Source organism: Narcine bancroftii, chromosome 4 (assembly GCF_036971445.1).
Source record: "Narcine bancroftii isolate sNarBan1 chromosome 4, sNarBan1.hap1, whole genome shotgun sequence".
Classification (NCBI taxonomy): Eukaryota; Metazoa; Chordata; class Chondrichthyes; order Torpediniformes; family Narcinidae; genus Narcine; species Narcine bancroftii.
In genome coordinates this window covers 14685236-14707677 of record NC_091472.1, presented here as the reverse complement: position 1 = coordinate 14707677, position 22442 = coordinate 14685236, and positions in this window count along the sequence as shown.

The window sequence follows — 22442 nt, the reverse complement described above, 5'->3', positions numbered from 1 at the left end:
TCTAAATTCCTCTTAAATGTTAAAAATTGAGCCCGCATCACCACCTCAGCTAGAAGCTTGTTCCACACCCTCCACCACTTGCTGTGTGAAGAAGTTCCCCCTTATGTTCCCCCTAAACTTTTCCTCTTTCACTCTTAACCCATGTCCTCTAGTTTGTATTTCAACTACCCTCAGTAGAAAAAGCCTATCAACAATTACTCTGTCCACCCCCTCATAATTTTAAATACCTCAATCAAATCTCCCCTCATTCTTCTATGCTCAAGGGAATAAAGTCCTGACCTGTTCAACTTTTCCCTGTAACTCAGTTCCTGAAGTCCAGGCAACATCCAAATAAATCTTCTCTGATCTTCCTTTCTATCTTATTGATATTGTTCCTGTAGTTAAGTGACCAAAACTGCACATAATACTCCAAATTTGGCCTCACCAATGTCTTATACAATTTTACCATAACATCCCAACTCCAGTACTCAATATTTTAATTTATGTAGGCCAATGCGCCAAAAGTTCTCTTTACAACCCTGTTCACCTGTAATGCCACTTTCAGAGAATTATGCATCCGTATTCCCAGATACTTCTGTTCTACTGCACTCCTCAGTGCCCTACCATTTACCTTGTATGTCCTTTCTTGGTTTGTCTTTCTGAAATGCAAGACCTCACACTTGTATGCATTAAATTCCATCTGCCATTTTTCAACCCATATTTCGAGCAGGTCAGATCTCTCTGAAACCTTTGAAAACATTATTCACTGTCCACAACACCTCCAATCTTGGCGTCACCAGCTTACCACATTATCATCCAGATCATTGATATTGATGACAAACAACAATTGTCCCAGCACTGATCCCTGAGGCACAGCACTAGTTACAGGCCTCCAATCTAAGAAGCAATCATCCAATCCAGCCATTGTCAAATCCAGTTCACTGCTTCACTGTGAATACCTAGCGTCAGAACCTTCCTGACTAACCACCTACATGGGACCTTGTCAAAGGCATTACTAAAGTCCACGTTGATAACATCCAGTCTTTCCTTCGTCAACTTTCCTGATAACCACCTCGAAAAACTCTATGACCTACCATGCACAAAGCCACATTGACTATCCCTAATCAGTCTATGGCTATCCAAATAATTGTATATCCGATCTCTTAGAAGAATATCTTCTAATAATTTACCTACTACTGACGTCAGGCTCACCAGCCTATAATTTTCAGGGTTACGTTTGGAGCCTTTTTTAAACAATGGAACAACATGAGCTACCCTCCAATGCTCCAGCACCTCACCTGTGGCAAAAGCCCTTTTAAATATTTATGCCAGAGCAATTTCTACACTTGCCTCCCTCAAGGTCCAAGAGAATATCTTGTCAGGCCCTGGGGATTTATCCACACTTAAGTCAGCAAGCACTTCCTCCTCTTTAATCTCTCATAGGTTCCATGAACTCACTGCTTGTTTCCCTTACTTCCCTTTTCCTGAATGTATACTGATGAAAAAAAAATATTTAAGATCTCTCTCATCTCTTTTGGCTCCATACAAAGCTGACCACTCTGATCTTCAAGGGGTCCAATTTTATTCCTTTCTATCCTTTTGTTCTTAATATATCTGTAGAAACCCTAAGGATTTTCCTTCACATTGTCTGCAAAGCAACCTCATGTCTGATTTCTTTCTTGAGGTTTTTCTTGCATTTTTTATATTCCTCATGTACCTCCTTTGTTCTATGTTGCCTTATCTGTTATACACCTTTCTTTTCCTCTGAACAAGATCCCCAATATTCATTCTAACCTTGCCTTTGATCCTGATAGGAGAATACAAACTGTTCTCTCAAAATTTCACCTCCACTTATGTTGCACATCCTTGCCCGCAAACAACTTATTCCAATGCACACAATCGAGATCCTTTCTCATTTCCTAAAAAATTGGCCTTTCTACAATTTAAAATCTCAACCCAAGACCAAGACCTATCCTTCTCCATAATTAACTTGAAACTAATGGCATTATGATCACTGGACCCAAACTGTTCCCCTACACATATCTCTGTCACCTGTCCTGTCTCATTCCCCAATAGGAGATCCAGTATTGCATTCTTTCCAGTTGGTACCTCTATATATTGATTTAGAAAACTTTCCTGAATACATTTGACAAACTTCATGCCATTTAGCCCTTTTGCAGTATGAGAATCAGTCAATATGTGGAAAGTTAAAATCTCCTACCATCACAACTTTATGTTTCCTGCAGCTGTCTGCTATCTCTCTACAGATTTTCTCCTCCAATTCTTGCTGACCATTGAGCCATCTATAATACAACCCCATGAGAATATCATACCTTTCCCATTCCTCAGCTCCACCCATATAGACTCTGTAGATGAGCCCTCTGCTCTGTCCTGCCTGAGCACAGCTGTGATATTTTCCATGATGATCAATGCAACAACTTCCCCTTTCATCCTCCCCTGTTCTATTAAATCTAAAGCAATGAAGCCCAGAACATTGAGCTGCCAGTCCTGCCCCTTCTGCAACCAAGTTTTACTAATGGCCACAATGTCATAATTCCACATGCCAATCCACACTAAGCTTGTCTGCCTTTCCTACAATACTCCTTGCATTGAAATAGATGCACTTGAGAACATTTCCTCCACATTCAACCCGTTGACTTCTAATGGTACATCCAATTTTCACATCATCTTTTCCATCCTCCACTCCTCTAGCTGCTCAAGCATTCTGATTCCCCTCCCCCTGCAAATCTAGTTTAAACCACCAGAGAAGTCCCAGTAATCCTTCCCGCAAGGATATTAGTCCCCTTCCAGTTCAGATGCAAACCATCTCATCGGAATAGGTTCCATCTTCCCTGGAAGAGAACCCAATGATCCAGAAACCTGAAGCCCTCCATCCTGCACTATGTCTTTAGCCATGTGTTAAGATGCATTATCCTCCTTTTTCTAACCTCACTAGCACGTGGCATGGGTAGCAATCCTGAGATCACAACCCTGGAGGACCTGTCCTTCAACCTAGTGCCTAACTCCCTACATCCAGCTCTTCTAGGCTTGTAACTCCTAGAATAGGACAAGGCCTCTGAAGCTTGAATAGAAATCAGGACAAAGCACAGAGGATGTATGGTCATAGAATCATATAGCACAGAACAGGCCCTTCAGCCCAACTCATTCATGTTGACCAAGATGGTGTCTAGGCAAATCCCATTTGTCTGCATTTGGCCTTCTCCCCTTCAACCTATCCATTTAGAACTTCAAAATTAGATGTGCTCTACAGCATCCTCTGGCAGCTCATTGTAGATATGGACAACAGTCTGAGTGAAAAAGTTGACCCTCAGATCCCTTGTAAATCTCTTTCCCTCAGCCTGTCTGTTGCCACTAGTTTTAGAATCATCTACCCTGGGGAAAAGACTGTGAGCTTTTACTTTAACCCCCATGTCTGATTTTATTTACCTCTTTAATGTCACCCCTCAGCCTCCTATACTTCAGTGAATAAAGACCCAGTCTAACCAGCCTCTGCCTATAACTAGAGTTCTCAAATCCTGGTAACAGCTTGGTGAATCTTTTTGGCACCCTTACCAACAATAAACAGACCTGGGGGGTTGAAGAATATAATCTGAAAAAGGCAGATTTGGGTTTACGTCCAATAGTTACCAAGTTTTTGATTCACGCTCGTATCTGATTTTACCTGATACTCTGAAGCCACAGGCGATTGGGCAGCTGAGGCAAAGATGGATATCAATTAGTTTCTTGTGAGGTGACTAGATTCATGCTGGAGTGCATTATTCTGCATCTGAAAGATAGAGAGCAAAAACCATTGAAACCCAACCATGCACACCCCTGTACAGTTATATTACCTTATAGATATGTAATTTTTGGATAGTGTTCTCAAATTAACAACTGACTTCTTTATTCCAATTTCAGTTTGAACAGACTGTAATAAGGCTATTATACATTATATTGTCTGCCAAATTTGGAGCAAGAATAACTATTCCTCAGCATTGACATTTAAAAATATTTAATTCTACTGCACCCTTTAAAATTTGGAAATTTTAAGTGAAGAAATATGCTTTTGTCTGTAAATATATGAAATTAATTTTTCCATGTTCTGAATATCTAATATTAATTAAATGCTTATATATCTGATTTCAAAAATAATATTCACACAATATTTCACTAATAAACTGATCATTACTCTAGTGAAAAAGCAATGAAAGTAATAATTACAGACGATTGCATACTTCATCTGGGAAAGACTCAGTTTCTTTGTTGATTTAAGTTTAACTCAGATTTTCTGTCAGTTCTGAAGGTGTCATATTCCTTTTGACATCATGCCTGAAACCTTATTCAAGATGTAAGGCTTCCTGATTAAGTGTTGAAAAGAGTTGACATCTGTTTTCTTAATAAATGCATCAGCTATCCAGACATCTTCCACATGCTACAACATTATATTTTGAACCATGAGAGGAGTTTTAGAAAACTATCGGGTACCTTGATGACATGTCAGGTTTACATTATTTAGTTTTAGAACCTTATTATCTAAACATTATCAAAATAGTCAATATAATTGTTTGGGAAAGCTTTTAATCTCAATGGATTGTGGAATTGAAATAGGGTTTGTGGTAATACAACCACTACACTGGCCACACTCCTACCAGCCTACTGCAGGGAGCAAACACTGTACCTGCAGGTAGGCAATCTGGGAGGCTGGCCCCATCTGCCGGCTGTCACTGGCCAGTATAAAGACTCGAGCTAGCTCCTTCGGTGACAGTCAGACACGTGGAGCCACAAAGATACTAAGACCGGTGCATACAAGTTTAAGCTAATTAAAGCCTGTTGTACAGTCTGTGGACTTTGCGTCAGAACTTACAATTGGGGGGGCGTGGCAAGATGGCGTAAGGATTAGACGTGCCTTCCAGTCCTCTCCTGACTCTATCTTATTGTTTTGCCCGTTAAAATTCTTTAAAAGTTTAGATAATTTCAGTGCTGTTAATTTAACTTATGATGGTACAATTGGTGAAAAGAGCAAAAAAAACAACAACAGATCATCAAAAAACTACATTTTCCAAAAGTTCAAGTTTTGGAGCCGACCTACAGGAAAGACACCGGGACTCAGCGTGAAATGGATCCCAGGAGAGAGGTACAGTGTTCGGATGTAGAGCTCTATGTTACATCAGTAGAGCCCCCTAAAGAGGGCGCCAAACAGCCTTTAGAACAAAGAGTTACTCAAAGGCATTTGTCATCTGTAGAGGTGGTGCTGCAAACTGCATCTTTTGAGACACAAGAACCTATACAACTTGATGTACTGGGAGAATTTAATACATTATGGACTGGGGAAAACCCCGGCCAGCGTCCTCCAGTCATTGCTGGAGAGGCTGTGGCTGGGGTTTCCACACGCAGTCATACTACAAGGAAGGCAACCAGAATGAAGGAAGGAATAGAAGATCCTTTGGAGAAGAAGCAGGAATCTGTTGAGCCAAAATCTCTTCCAATTGAAAAGATTTTTGTGAATCTTGGATCTAAATGATCTTATACAATGCAGGGATTATCCAAGATTATGACTGAACTTGGTACTAGGTTTAATACTTTGGTGAAAATACATTCTCAACAGATGGCTGACTTTGGAGCTTTTAAGCTTGAAGTGAGAGATAAATTTAATTCGTGTGAAGAAGATATAGACGAAATACGGGATCAAGTTTTTGATGTGACCAAAATGGTCGAAGACTTACAAACTCAAAATAAAAATTTGGTGGAAAAGATTGATTATTTGGAAAACCAATCCAGACAGAACAATATAAAGTTATTGGTTTTCCGGAAGGTATGGAGGGACCAGACCCAAGAAAAATTTTTACTGAATGGATTCAGCAGGTGCTGGGTCAAGAACATTTCCCGGAAGGTACAATACTGGAACGTGCTCACAGAGCCTTGCGTAGAAGACCTATTTCAGGTCAAAGTCCAAGACCTGTTTTGGTTCGTTGCTTGAATTATTACGACAGAGAAATAATTTTACGAGTGGCTATTAGAAATGCACAACAGAGAAAATCACCCTTGATGATTCAAAATAATCGAGTTTTCTTCTATGCGGATTTGAGTCAAGAAGTTATGTTCCAACGACGGGAATTCAATCCTGCTAAAGAGTTGTTGTGGAAGAAAGGTTACAAGGCAACCTTTAGATATCCAGCTGTTTTGAAGGTTTTTCAAGATGGTTGCCAACCAAAGTTCTTTGATTCTCCAAAGGAAGCTATAGCATTTGCTCAAGAGCTGTCAATTACTCAGTTTCAACAGAGACATAATCCGCCGTGATCTCTAAGGTGACAAGAGATGGAAGAAAAGAGCCGTGCTCCAAGAAGAAATGGTTGTAATGGTGACTCGGCAATTGGAGCTGATTAAAAGAAGAGTGGTCCTTTTTTTTTAAAATGTTTTTTTTTTAAAAAAGGGATATTAAATAATGAGGATGTAAGTTTAAGATGAAGTGAGAGTTGGGGGAGAGAAAGTCATCTGCTACGTGTGAGTTATCTCACACCCATTTTTTTTGGGGAGTTACTGCATTGCGCGGTTTAGACGGGAGGGGATATTTTTAACCTCCTACCCATTTTTTTTTCCTTTTTTTTGTATTATTAGATTAAAGAGTGAAGGGGTTTTTTTTTGTTTAAATATAAAAAGAGCATAAGAAAGTATTTGATTGTTTAAAAAACTAAAAATTGATGTGGTTTTTTTTTTGTAAAGTTTATTCAGTAGATAAGGAATATCTGAAATTTAAATGTGAATGGGATGGATAAGTTTTTATAAATATTTTTTCTTTAACTTGAAGGTGAAAGGAGTGGTAATTCTGGTGTATATTATTTTGCTATTTTAGTTATAGAACGAAGGGAATAATGGTGAAAGTTATAAATTGAATTGTACAATTCTTAATGAGGCTTGAATTTTGTTTGTGGTTTATGCTCCATTTGTTGAAGATATAGATTTCGTTGTAGATGTGTTTTTATTATTTGGATATCTGAATTTTAAGGTAATGATTGGGGATATTTAAATGTGGTATTGGAGCTTTTATTGAATAACTATTCAAGAGTAAAAGGGAAAAATGGTGGAAGAGTACTAAAATTGAATTGTACAATGCTTAATGAGGTTTGAATTTTGTTTTAAGATGGTGGTTTATGTGACTAATATGATGATAGATGTGAAGTTAGTTGATATTTGGTGAAGGTTTATCTCTATAGAGAAAGTTTTTTTTTTCATCTTTTTTTTCATGCTACAATTTTTTTTTAAGAATTGATTATTGTTTAAGAATTTTTGATAGATAATGTTACTAACTTTACTAATTTTTTATATTAAGTTTGAGTTAAATATGTTTCATCTTAACTCTGTTAAATATATGCATTTAAGTTTGATTTAAATATGTTTTTTAAGTCTGATATCTTAGTATTAATTACTTTTTTTTTTGTTAGTATTTTAATCGGTTATGTTTTTGGTTTTTTTTGTAAGTGGGTTTTTTTTCTCACATATATTATTAACTTTATTAATTCTTCACTCTTTATTTTGGGGGGAAAGGGCGGGTTGGACTAATTTGAGTTGGGTTATTAATGTGTAATAATTATTGGGGAGGGTATAGTTTATTTAGATTACTGATATTGTATTGTAATTTTATTATTTTATTCTTAATTTTTTTTAATGTAATCCTATGTGTTATTCATGTTATAAAATCTTAAATAAAGCTTAAAAAAAAAGAACACAATTGAATTACCTTAAAATTAAAAGGACCATGGAGAAGTTCCTCACCATCAAGAGGTTGGATATCAACCCTCAACACCTGGACGCTCCAGTGTACTTGAGATCGGGAAGCATGCAATTGAGGCAATCAGTCTCACACAGGGTGAGGTCATCAACACTAACCAGAAGAAACTCAAGGTACTGGGGATTGTAAGGTGCATTGACGAACTCACCAGGTAGTGCCAGCAGCGCACTGTAGACCAGCTCAGCAGATTTTCCTTGGGAGTGGAGCAGATGCATAGGAGCACCCAAGGCAGTTTGTCCACCCAGTTGGGACTGGTGAGGTGAGCCATGAGTGTCGACTTAAGGTGGTGGTGCAGACATTCAACCAGTCCATTGGCCTGTGGGTGGTAGGCCATGGTGCGGTGTAGCTGGATCCCCAACCTGTTGGTGAGCTGTGCCCAGAGTGCAGATGTGAAGGCAGTCCTCCTGGCACTGAGGTCGAAAGGCTGGTCCATCAATTATTGACAAGAGGGCCTCCACGAGGTACTCGATGCCATATGGTCTCTCTTGTGCATGGCTACCAATCAGACCCCTCAGGAATACCTTTTCTCCTTTCCTAGGAAATCAGTGACTGGTGTTTCCCTGCCAGTGTGTTTCTGGGACCAGTACTCTTCACCAAACAAATGAGGACCTACAAATCAGACCCCTGGTCAAGCAGGTGCACTTCCTCCATTCAAACTCAAATTATACCTGCGTCAGGTATCTCAATGGATGTGAGGACACTGTTTTGACCAAGGACCTGGCACCAACAGGGGCCCAGCCCTCTTACCCTGGGCACCCCTGGCCGATTCAGAATCCCCAGGGAGCCAACACACTCTCCCAGCCTCTCCAGAGGGCCCCACTTCCCGTGGACCCACCCCACACCTGCCAGACACCACCCCAGACCCAGACGATCCTCAGGAGGCCCTGCCCCTACTGTCCTGTGACGGTCCCAGAGGCACAGAACCACCTGAAATTGCACTGATACTACTCAGTAGCAGGAATACCCCTACCCCCGCCCCCCACCACAAGGACTCATTTTAAGAAGGTGGTGAATATGGTGATTAAACCGCTACTCTGGCCGCATTCCTACCAGCCTACTGCAGGAGGCAACCACTGTACCTGCAGGTAGGCAACCTGAGAGGCTGGCCCCACCTGCCGGCTGTCAATCACCTGCCCATATAAAGACGAGCTGGCCCCTTTGGGGACAGTCAGACACGTGGAGCCAGCAAAGAAACTAAGATTGGTGTGTGCGTTTAAGCTAATTAAAGCCTGTTATACAATCTGTGGGCTTTGTGTCAGAATTATTCACATAGCAGCATGTTTAAATATATAAATTTAATTTTAATTTTAAATTTAAATTTAAATGTAGACATTTAAATGGTAACAGGCCATTTCGGGCCACAAGTCTGTGCCGCCTAATTTATATCCCATTAACCTCTCCCCCAGTTTTGTTTTTGAAAGGTGGGAAGCAACCAGAGCCCCCAGAGAAAACATAGACACAGGAAGAACGCACAAACTCCTTACAGACAGCTTGGGATTCAAACCCCGGTCCGGACCCAATCGCTAGCACTGTAAAGGCATTGAGGTAACTGCTACACCAACTGTGCCACCCTGCAGACACAATATCTTGATTTTGAATTTCCTGAATGATGGCAGGCTGTCACTCCTCTGATTTTTTACACTTATTGAAGCTATTGTTCTCACTGATTTTATTCACTTATGAGATACTCATATTATTGGCATCTTTACCCATGCCCCTGAACAGATGGTACAGTGCTGCATTCCTTCTGGTGAAAGGATTCACAAAATGTTGTCAGGAGGGATGCCCAAGCTTTAGAAAAAGCACTGAGAAACAATAATATACTTCATTATAATCGGGAAGATTGAGGGATGATCATGAGAGAAAAGGTTCTTAGGAAGCTAAATGATCTAAGTCTCCCGGACCTGATGTTCCCTTGGGTTCCAAAGGAGGTCGTTGCAGAGACTGTGGAGGCATTGGTAATGATCTTCCAGGAATCAATGGATTCTGACATGGTTCTAGAGGATTGGAGGATTGCAAATGTCACTCTAATGTTTAAAAAGAGAGGAAGGTGAATAAAATTATAAGAGCCCTTGTTAGTGGATAGACTTTTCCCAGCAGAGAGGTTGATAATTAGTTGTCACAAATTTAAAAGTTTGATGAATAATTACTGGAGAATTGAGAAAATTTCTTTTAAACAGGTAAGTCAAGGTGATGATCTCGTGAACTAATTGCCTGAATACTTGGTGGAGGCAGAAATTCTTACTGCATCTAAAAAGTAATTGAATGAGTTCTGGACCAACAGCTAAAAAGTTGGGAAATGGGATTAGGCTGTAGTTTTATCAGCTGGTGCATGTATAAAAGATTTCTATTTCTCCTCCAATCCCAGTCTCAGTAGCCTTGCACTATCCCTGGTTTTCATTTTCTCTTAATAAAACTAAAACAGTTTTGTTAAAGCTACAGTAGTTACTAGATTATCTGCCCAGACCACTGATACAGTGACAAGAGTTTGGACAACATCATGGCAGCTTGCAAAATTAAATTTAAGTTACTAATCTGAAACTTTTTAAAAAAGTTGGTCTCAGTAGCAGTAACTATAAAACTACTGGAAGGAAATCCACCATCCTCACTCAGTCTTAGTCACAAAGCACAATACTGTTCTATATGGAGTTTCTTGCCCTTCCATATATCTGCTGGCTCTGAGCCAGCTCTTCAGCGCTTGACGTCCTGCTTTGCGGAAACTGCCAAAATGTTTGGCCTGGAAGTCAGCCTGAAGAAAACTGAGGTCCTCCATCAGCCAGCTCCCCACCATGACTACCAGCCCCCCCACATCTCCATCGGGCACACAAAACTCAAAACGGTCAACCAGTTTACCTATCTCGGCTGCACCATTTCATCAGATGCAAGGATCGACAATGAGATAGACAACAGACTCGCCAAGGCAAATAGCGCCTTTGGAAGACTACACAAAAGAGTCTGGAAAAACAACCAACTGAAAAACCTCACAAAGATAAGCGTATACAGAGCCGTTGTCATACCCACACTCCTGTTCGGCTCCGAATCATGGGTCCTCTACCGGCACCACCTACGGCTCCTAGAACGCTTCCACCAGCGTTGTCTCCGCTCCATCCTCAACATCCATTGGAGCGCTCACACCCCTAACGTCGAGGTACTCGAGATGGCAGAGGTCGACAGCATCGAGTCCACGCTGCTGAAGATCCAGCTGCGCTGGATGGGTCACGTCTCCAGAATGGAGGACCATCGCCTTCCCAAGATCGTATTATATGGCGAGCTCTCCACTGGCCACCGTGACAGAGGTGCACCAAAGAAAAGGTACAAGGACTGCCTAAAGAAATCTCTTGGTGCCTGCCACATTGACCACCGCCAGTGGGCTGATAACGCCTCAAACCGTGCATCTTGGCGCCTCACAGTTTGGCGGGCAGCAGCCTCCTTTGAAGAAGACCGCAGAGCCCACCTCACTGACAAAAGGCAAAGGAGGAAAAACCCAACACCCAACCCCAACCAACCAATTTTCCCTTGCAACCGCTGCAATCGTATCTGCCTGTCCCGCATCGGACTGGTCAGCCACAAACGAGCCTGCAGCTGACGTGGACTTTTTACCCCCTCCATAAATCTTCGTCCGCGAAGCCAAGCCAAAGAAGAAAAGATATATCTGCTCTGTTCTATATGGAGTTTCTTGCCCTTCTATATATCTGGTCTGTTCTATATGGAGTTTCTTGCCCTTCTATATATTTGGTCTGTTCTATATGGAGTTTCTTGCCCTTTAATATATCTGGTTTGTTCTATATGGAGTTTCTTGCCCTTCTATATATCTGGTCTGTTCTATATGGAGTTTCTTGCCCTTCTATATATCTGGTCTGTTCTATATGGAGTTTCTTGCCCTTCTATATATCTGGTTTGTTCTATATGGAATTTCTTGCCCAGCAACCTCCTTTGAAGAAGACCGCAGAGCCCACCTCACTGTCAAAAGACAAAGGAGGAAAAACCCAACACCCAACCCCAACCAACCAATTTTCCCTTGCAACCGCTGCAACCGTGTCTGCCTGTCCAGCATCGGACTTGTCAGCCACAAATGAGCTTGCAGCTGACGTAGACTTTACCCCTCCATAAATCTTCGTCCGCAAAGCCAAGCCAAAGAAATAAATATATCTGGTCTGTTCTATATGGAGTTTCTTGCCCTTCTATATATCTGGTCTGTTCTATATGGAGTTTCTTCCCTTCCACTGTGGTTGAATCAGAATAGCCACCTTAGACCAGGGCAGTGGTTCTCAATATTTTTTCTTTCTAGTCACATATCACTTTAAGTAATCCCTTACTATCAACAGAGCACCTATGGATTACCACTGAAAGATAAAGATTCCATTGTTGTCACATAAAACTACAGTATGGAAAGAAAAAAAGATGAGAACCACTGAACTAGGGCAATCAGAGATGGAAAGTAAATGTCAGTATTGATATTAATGCCTACTTCTTTAGAAAGGTTAAATAAAATCTTCTCTTGCTATATTCATTTAAAATATTTTTGTGATTTGATTTAATCCTTTTGTTATTGAATTCCTTCCTTGTCTTAGATGTCTTCTTTGAGTTGTTTGGTAATGCACGTGGCTTCTGTCATAGTCAAGGCTCATACACTCATGGAAACAGGCCCTATCTCCCACTGTCTCACTGAGTATCAGGTACCTATTGTTGCACAAATCTACACTAACTCCATTTTATTCTACCCACATCCCCAGCAACTCCTCCCAGATTCTATCACTCATCCACAAACAAGGGGCAATTCAACACTTGCACATTTTTGGGGAATGTGGGGGGGTGGGGGTGGGGGGAGGAATATCCAGAGGAAATGCCCACAATCACAAGGATAACTCACCACAGACAGTCCAGGAGATTGAACTTTGGTCGCTGGAGCTTTGAGGCAGTTACCCTTCCAGCTGCACCACTGTGTCAAGCTTTGATCTGGATGGTGTTAATCCTTGAGCATTTTTGAGGTCGAATGTATCCAGCCAAGTGAGGAGTCATGAAGCCACATGTTCAATTTATGGCCCACCTCCCCTCCCCTTATCTTCACCCTCCCCACTTTGCATCTGAATTGATTAGAATTCAACAGTTGAAGAAACCTAACTACCACATTCTCGAGGCCTATATGGGATGGACAATGGGAACTGGCCTCTCCAACAAGGTAGTTAGCCTTCAGGGTCTAGTTAAAGATTCTCTGTGTGCTTCCTCATTTTCTATTCTTAGTTCAAATTGGAAAAAAAATTGTTTTTGTGATAGTTACTGGAGGTTAACATACATTTCAATGTGGTTTCTGCCAGTGTGATCATCTTTAGAGAGAAAAATACAGTTTATCCTTTTTCTGACATTTGTAAGTACTTTATCCAGGTGGCAAATGAATTCTTGCACACAGACTGTACTTATAAATATTGATGACCTCTGAAAACCTGGCTAGAAATTGACAGAAAATTCTTAGAAGAGTTGCAATGTTGTTTTTAAATCACGTTGAATGAAAAATGAGTAAGTAACTAATTGTGCTTTTGGCAACTTGAACAGATTCATGATAATCTCAAAATGTTCCTTTTTGGCATAATGTACATTCCTATTCTCCAAACTAAAGTAGGTTTGCTTTTAGTATCAGCTAATACTCATGTCCTCCCATAACACACACAAGCCCACAAACATGCAGTGTTTATTGGAAGGTACAGTTTCCGAATACATACTTTCCCATTTAAGGAAATTAATTTCACTTTAATGGAAAAGAAAAAAAATCAAACATGCCTCTATTTATCAAAGAAAGTTTTGTGACTAATTTTTTCTGACTAATTAGTGTCAGACTCAGAAGTGTATGATTTCCTACACTTGAAAACATAAACTTGCCTGACAGACACTGTTGCCATTTTTCAAATGAGCCATCAAACTAAAATACTGTCTTCATTCTGAAGTGCACATAAACTGTCTGATTGCCTTATATATAACATAGAGTTTTCCCAGTGTTCTAGCCCAAATGAACCTGTACAAGATATTAAAAACCAACAATTTAATTCATCAATGCTATTTATGGGGCTGTGATATGTGTAAAAGGATTAAGGAATGGTAAAGTAAAAGGACACAAATGGTAGTTATATACAGGCCTCCAAATAGCATCTGGGAAGTGAATTTAAAAATACAACTGGAAATAGATAAGACAAGTCAGAAGGACAGTGCTATGATAATCATGGGGATTTTAACATGAAACTAGATTGGGAAAGTCAGGTTGGTATGGGATCTCAGGAGACAGTGTTTGTGGAATGCCTACGGGATGGCTTTTTGGAGCACATTGTTGATGAGCCCATCAAGGTATCAGCTATTCTGAATTGGATGCTGAGTAATGAACTGAAGGTGATTTGAGTGCTTAAGGTAAAGGAACCCTTAGGAGGCAGTGATTACAATATGATTGAGTTCACTTTGAAATTTGAAAAAAAAGACACTGAAGTCCAATGTGTTGGTATTTCAGTAAAATAAATTACAGTCGCAGAGTGGAATTGGCCAAAGTCGATTGGAAAAGCACAGTAATGGGGAAGACAGCCGATCAGCAATGGCAGGAGTTTCTGTGAGAAATGAGGAATGTGCAGGACAGGCAAATACCAAAAAGAAAGAAATTTGTGAATGGGAAAAATGAGACAATTGTGGCTAATGAGGAAAGTTAAAGCCTAAAAGCAAAAGAGAGGGCATCCAAGAAAACTGAATTAAGTAGGTAGATTGAGGACTGGGGAAACTTTTAAAAATTGAGAGAAGATAACTATGAAGGTAATTAGGAAAGAAAAAATGAATTATGAAAGGAGGTTAGCAAATAATATCAAAGAGGTTACTAAAAGCTTTTTTAAATATATAAAGAGTAAAAGAGTGTCCAAATTAGACATACAACCGATAGAAAATGAAGCTGGAGAAATTGCAATGGGAGACAAGGAAATGGCAGAAGAACTGAATAAATATTTTGGATCAGTCTTCACGGTGGAAAACATTAGTAGCATACCGGACTCTCACAGGTCTCTGAGAAGTGAAGTAAGGCAGTCAAGATCATGAGAGAAAAGGTACTTGGGAAGCTAAATGGTCTAAGGGTAGATAAATCTCCTGGACCGGATGGAATGCACCCTTGGGTTCTGAAGGAGGTTGCTGCAGAGATTGTGAAGGCATTGGTAATGATCTTCCAGAAATTGTTGGATTCTGGCATGGTTCCAGGGGATTGGAGGATTGCAAATGTCATTCCAATGTTTAAAAAGAGAGGGAGGCTTGAAGGAAATTATAGACTTTTTAGCTTGACGTCAGTGGTTGGGAAGCTGATGGAGTCAATTGTTAAGGATGAGGTTAAGGAGTACCTTTAGGTGCATGAAAAGATAGGCCCAAGTCAGCATGGTTTCTTTCAAGGAAAATCATACCTGACAAAACTAGTGCTTTTTGAAGAGATCACAAATAGAATAGAGAAGGGAGATGCAGTGGATGCGGTGTATTTGGACTTCCAATGGCCTTAAACAAGGTGCCACACGAGGCTGCTAAATAAGATGAGAGCCCATGGAATTTCAAAAAGCATACTAGCCTGGGTAGAAAAATGGCCAATTGGCAGGAAATGGGGAGTGGGAATAAAGGAATCCTATTCTATTTGGCTTCCATGGTGTTCCGTAGGGATTGGTGTTGGGACTGTCTGATGCACCATCAAAAGCACCAAAAGACTGGAAGTTATACAAAACTGATAAGCTTTTATTCACAATAGAATGGGGCCATGAACATGCTGGTCGACTGTCCTGAACTAGGGAGGGGGCAGTGGAACAGTTACCTTTAATCAGGAGTCTGTGGGAGGAGCCGCAGGTAAAGTCGGCTATGGACGTGCTCAGACAGTTAAATATACAAACAGTGGTTTACGACATTCACCCCTTTTTTTCAAAAAGAGTCCTGCAGGGTGAAGTGCATCCAATGTTATCATAAATTAAGTATTTCGGGTAGTCTGATCTAGCATTGCGACAGTTGAAGTGCTGGCTGCAGCTGCGTCACAGCAATGGGGTCCTGGAAAGTCTGGGGCACCTGTTTGCAGTCGTCAGCGTTGGTTGGGTGGATAAATGGTGACGAGTCTAGCATATAGTCCATCGGGCAGGGGAAGATTTTCTAGTGCCTTGTGGGTGATGATAGGTGAGGGGGGTGCCGAGTTATCGGTAATGGTCTCCAGAACCCCTGGGGATGCCAGGTCCCTAACTGATACTGTGACTTCATGCCCATTAGGGTACTCCACATAGGCATATTGAGGATTGGCGTGGAGGTGGTGAACCCTTACGACCAGTGGGTCGGACTTATTGGTCCTCGTGTGTTTCCAGAGTAGCAATGGCCCTGGGGACATCAGCCAGGGCAGCAGCATGGTCCCTGTTGCCGACCTCCTGGAGAAGGAAAACATTCTTTCATGTGAAGTGGCATTGGTGGCGGTACATAGGAGTGATCTGAAAGAGTGGAGTGTCTCAGGGAGGAAATCTTGCCAGCGGAAGACTGGAAGGCCTCAAGACCACAGGAGGATGGCCTTTCAGATTGTAGCGTTCTCCCTTTCCACCTGCCCGTTCTCTCGGAGGTTTTAGCTGGTGGTTCTGCATATGGCAATGCCTCTGGCCAGGAGGTACTGGTGCAGCTCGTCTCTCATAAAGGAAGGTGCCCGGTTGTGATGTATATAGCAGGGAAGACACTGCGTAGGGCCTTGATGACTGTGGCAGCTGTCATATCCGGGCAGGTGATGGCAAACGGGAAATGTGAGAACTTGTCGATGATGTTGAGGAAGTACACGCTGCAGTCAGAGGAGGGGAATCAATGTTCAGGCGCTCAAAGGGGCAGAGCTGTGCTTTGTCTGGTCAATAGAAGTGCGGTTTGCACTCCATGCAGACCTGGCAGTTTCTGGTCATAGTCCTGATCTCCTCAATGGAGTAAGACAGATTGGGGGATTTAATACAGTGGAAAAACATGCAGTAGCCATGGATATCAGTTGTATGGACTCCAGGGTGTTGGATTTGCAATTGGTTTATTTGTATGCTGGCACATGTTCCGTGGGCTAGAGCATCTGGGGGCTCATTGAGTTTCAGAGGCCAGTACAAGATATCATAATTGTAGGTGGAAAGTTCAATTCTCCACCTTAATATCTTGTCTTTTTTGATTTTACCTCGTTGCTGGTTGTCGAACATGAAAGCCATTGTCTGTTTGTTGGTCAGCAAGGTAAATTGTTTACCAGCCAGGTAGCATCTCCAGTGCCATACTGCCTCAACAATGGCTTGGGCCTCTTCTTCACAGAGGAGTGTTGAATTTCTGGGCTTTGGAGGGTGCAGGAAAAGAAGGCAACGGATCTGCCCTCTTGGTTAAGTGTGGCAGCCAGAGCGAAGTTGGATGCATCCCTCTTCATCTGGAATGGGATGGATTCATCCACAGCATGCATCATAGCCTTGGCAATGTCTACCTTGATGTAGCTAAAAGCTGCATGGGCCACTGGAGGCAGGAGATAGGTTTAATGAGATTACTGCCTACTTTTGGTGACAACAGGTCTACAGTTGGTTTACAGAGGTTAGCGACTAACAGTGGAGGGGTGATCTTGAAAGTTGAGAGTCCGCAGGTCATAAGCCGTGGGCCATTTTGGCTGGGAACAGTGGGGGAGGTAGCTGGGGATATTTTGCTGGTGGAGCGCAGAGGCCGATTTAAGAATTGCTGGTGGGAGGGGGTAGTGGGGCCCATCATACTTCATCGTCTCGCTTTTAAGGTGGCATTGGAAGTCCAGACCTAGTAGCATGGTAGCGTAAAGCTGTGACATCACTAGGAGTTTAAAGTCTATGTAGACAGTGCCCTGCACAGTCAGGGTCATTATGCAGTAACCATGGATATCAGTTGTATGGAACTTCAAGACCAAAGAGACTTTGTGGCTCACTGGCTTAACCGCGAGGGAGTAGTGCTGCAATGTGTCTGGGTGAATGAAGCTTTTCGTGCACCCACTATCAAAGGAAGAGGTCATCACGTGGCCATTTACCTGTATTGCCCATCATTGATCTGGCGAGCTGCTGAACACTATCTTGATCCAGCGTGATGGAGGCCAGTGTTGGGTCACTTCCTGTAGCTGCAGTGGAGAGTTTGTGTGTTTCATCGCAAGATGCCGCCATCAAAGATGGTGGCATCCACAATTTGCACGTGTTGCTGCTTGGTTGAGGTGACTTGGACTTGCATACTTTTGCATAGTGCTTTTTCTTCCCGCAGTTGGAGCAGACCATGTTTTTTGCCAGGCAGTGTTTCCTCAGGTGTTTGCACAGGCCACAGGAGTAGCACTTCGGATGCTCACGGAGTACAGCAGCAATTATTGAGTTGCTGGTGGGACATGATGATAGTAGTGTTAGGTGCTCACTGCAGCGTGACCCAAATGGCGTGTCTGGGGCAACCACGAGGTGGCCATGTTGTCAGCTAAGTATGCTTCCATATTCTGGAGGGCCACCTCCAGCGTGCCTGCCAGTTCGACCGCCCGACTCAAATTGAGCTCACCTTGCTCCAACAGTCTCTGACAGATGTAGTTGTACCTGATGCCTGCGATATATGCATCTCTAATCAAGTTCTCTGTGACCTTCACGGACTTGCAGTCACAGGACCGTCTGAGAGTTCGTAGGGCCCCAAGGTACTCGGTGCTCGATTCCCCTGGTCGCTGTTTTTGGGTTTCTTGCGTAGACCTCATTAACCTTCTTCAGGTGCTGGCCTTTCAGAATGTTCATTGCCTCCGGGTAAGATGCGGTATCCATGATCATTGAGTATACCAGGGGCCTGACCCGGGAACATAGTATCTGCAGTTTGTTGTTCTCTGATCGGACGATAGCAGATGATGTCTGCAGGAACATTTTGAAGCAACACAGCCAGAGTTTAAAGTTGGTGGAGGCTTCAGGTGATTGAGGGTCAATTTCTAACTTTTCCGGCTTCAGGATCTGTGCCATTGTCAAAATTTATTGTGAATAAAGACTGGAAGTTATGTAAAACTGATAGGCTTTTATTCACAATAGAATAGAGGCATTTACATGCTGGTTGACTGTCCTGAACTGGGAAGGGGGATGTGGAACAGTCACCTTTATTTATGTGCCTGTGGGAACAGCCACACGTATAGTTGGCCAATGGGTGTGCCCAGACAGTTAAATATACAGGTACTACACTGACTTTGGTCCGCCCACAATCACCGACTTCACCCATACAGGCCCAAACAGGGTCAGTGCCAAGGGGGGGGGGGGGGCACCTGCGGGCATTCCCCCCAAGTGAGGTGTTGTGGCCCCAAATGTTTGCGGCCATCGCTCACCGTCCAACTTTCCTCACCCCCTCATGCGTCATTAGTGTGCAATAAGTGTCACTAGCATCTAGCTTGATGCACGCTAACGACTCTCCACCCGCCCTGCACACATCACCAGTGTACATCAAGCATCAGTAGTGTCTAGTGACGCTTGACACAATAAAAGCAGCACCCTCGTTTCCTATGTTGATGGGTGGATGGTGTTAACATTCATCAACAGCTCAGTTCCAGCTCCACCCCCCTCCCCCCAGCTGAGCGAATTTATGACCATTTGACTGTGCCCTCCTCAAACATGCTAATATCCCACTCTAACATTCATTCTGATGCCAACCCCGGACCCGCAGTAAGTGTGAAATAATAATAATAAACCGAGATCAGACTACCCTTTACTTAGAAGTCTGAAGCCTCGGGGCGTGGGCCCCCTTACCCTCCAGGCCCCGAGGCTTCAACCTTCTCAGCCTAATGGTTAATCTGCCACTGAGCTCATAAAGACATTTTGAATGCAGAAAGGCCTGGACAGAATAGATGTGCCAAAGATAGTTTCGCATGGAAGGGGAGTCTATGTCAAGATGGCACAACTTCAGGATAAAAGGGCACCAATTTAGAACAGAGCTGCGGAAACATTTCTTTAATCAAAAAGTCGTGAGTTTGTGGAACTTGTTGCCACAAGCGTCTGTGGAAATGAGGAAGAGGTTGACAAATATTTAATTAGTCAGGCATCAAGGGTTATAGGAAGGAGGCTGAGTGGAAGGGTGGATCAGCTCATGATGGATTGGTAGAACAAACTCGATGGACCTACTTCTGCTGCAAAATCTTGTGATCTTGTCCATTCACGATTGACCATTCTGAACTATTCCTGAGCCAGGAAACGGAGTGCGGGGGTGGGAGGGGGGCGCATGTGGGCAGTTAATTTTGGTGAGTCTGCATTCACAGATTGGATCAAGACTGCAGATTATCTTCAATAAAATATGTTTTCTGCTTCTGATATGCTGGGCTTCATTCCTTGGGGGATTGAGTTCAGGAGCTGTGAGGTAAAGTTGCAGCTCTATAAATCGCTGATGAGACCACATTTAGAATATTGTGTTCAGTTCCAGTCACCCCTTGACAGAAAAGATATGGAGGCTATGGAGAGGAAATTTACCAGGATGTTGTCTGGATTGGAAAATATATCTTTTGACTCAAGGTTATCAGAGCTCGGGCTTTTTTCTTTGGAGCAAAGAAGGATGAGAGATAATTTAATAGGTCTACAAGATTATGAGGGGCATAGATAGACAGCCAGCACCTTTTTCCCCATGATGAGAGCAGCAAACACAAGTGGACATATGTACAAAGTGAAGGGTGGAAAGTTTAGGGGATTTTTGACACAAAAATTGTTGGTGCCCAGAATGCAGGAATGGTGGAGGCTAGAACAATAGGAGCATTTAAGAGACTCTTGGAGAGGCAAATCGATGAAAGAAAACTGGAGGGTCATGAGGTAGGGCTGGTTTTATTTTGATAAGAATATATAGATCGGCACAACATTATGGGCTGAAGGGCCTGTACTGAGCTGTAATGTTCTATATTCTAAAATTTATTTCAATAAAATAATTTTGTGACCTTTTAACTCATTTCATCTTTCCATTGTTTCCTGAACTGTAGGCTGGATATTTCTAATTAATCAGCAAGTTGTTAAGTAGTATTTGTTCTTCAGAATGGCTTGGAATATAAAGATTGGGGTTTCCATTTCCAAGAAAGAAAACAATTATATATATTGAGCCCTCTTTCCCAAATCAATAGAAAGCTTTATTCCACTAGGGAGTTTTTCCTCCCACTTCTGGAGTTTAGGATTTGTACCTGAAAGGTCAAATTCACACTCCCATTCAATATTTACTCAACCATTGCTCATATAAGAACTTAAGACCCAGAAAAATAGAGGGTTAGGGGTGTGAGGTAGGGAACAATTAATAGTTATGAAGTAAGTTGTGGTTGGCTGAAAGGTGTGTACTATGCTGTAATGTTTTATGTTCTGTAAGACTTTGAAGGAGAATTAGGCCATCAGAAGGGATAATAAAAACAAGATGGCACATGTTTAAGGTGAGAGTTTAAAAGAGATACGAAAGATTTTTTTATATTGAGTGTATTTGATGTCTAGATCAGCCATTCACAACATGGACCACAGCACATTTTTTCTTTTCACCTCATGTAACATCAGTATTTTTAAAGATTACGGAGAGAAGGCGGGGACGGGGGTACTGAACTTTAAGATCAGCCATGATCTCGTTGAATGGCGGAGCAGGCTCGAATGACCTACTCCTGCTCCTATCTTCTATGTTTCTATGTCAATGTATGTTATGTAGTTGGCAGGAGGAAAGTACGAAAGAACCCAAAACTTGACTGCTTTGCAGGGAAGGGGGCCCATAAACTCTGAGCAGAGGTTGACAATGGCTGGACCAGAAGATGCTGCCAGAAAAGAAGTGGAATCAGAAAGAATAAAAAGCAATTAGATAGACATTGAGAGAAAAACAAAAGTCTTCAGGCACTGCAGTTGAAGTAAAAACACAATACTGGAGAAACTCAGCTGGTCAAACAGTGGATTTTATTTTGCAAAGATATATAGATAACTTAAAATACTATGATGAAGAGCTTAAGCCTGAAACATTGGTTATGTAACTTTATCTTTGCTATATAAAATCCACTGTTTGACCAGCTGAGTTTCTCCAGCATTGTGTTTTTACTTCGATATTTCAATAGGCAAGATTTAAAAGGATGCAAACCCAATGCAGCAAATGGCACTGGTGTCGCTGGTCGAGAAAGCCAGAATGCATGAGATGCGCTGAAGGGCTCCCAACTATTTTTTTGGGGGGGGGGGCGAGGGGGATGACTCTCTCATTCATCAGGTCAGGCCACATCTATGGTGGGCAAAACAAGTCACATTTTTGGGTGAAAGATTTCAGAAAGGAAAATGCCTTTCATCAGGAAAATTGTTTTTGTTTTCTGAGAGGATCACAGTGCAGGAAATTGCACAGATAGGGTGGACAGCCAGCATCTGTTTAGGAATAGCAAACACTAGCATAAAAACAAAGGGAGGGACGTTTTGGGGAGACATCAGGGATAAGTTTTAGAAAACTTTATCAGGGATAAGTTGTGGGCACCTGGAACGCCTTGCTGGGGATGGCGGTGGAGGGCTGAAACATTGGGAGCATTTAAGAAATTCTTAGGCACGTGGATGAAAGAAAGATATAGGATTGAGGGCGGGAGAACTTGTTTTTTTTAAGGCATCTATGGGTCAGCACAACAGCGAGGGCTGAATGGCCTGAACTGTTCTAAATAATCATTGTTGATAATAGTATAGGCAATCTGTTAAAATATCCTTCCAAGAGCTACCAAGGTTGATTA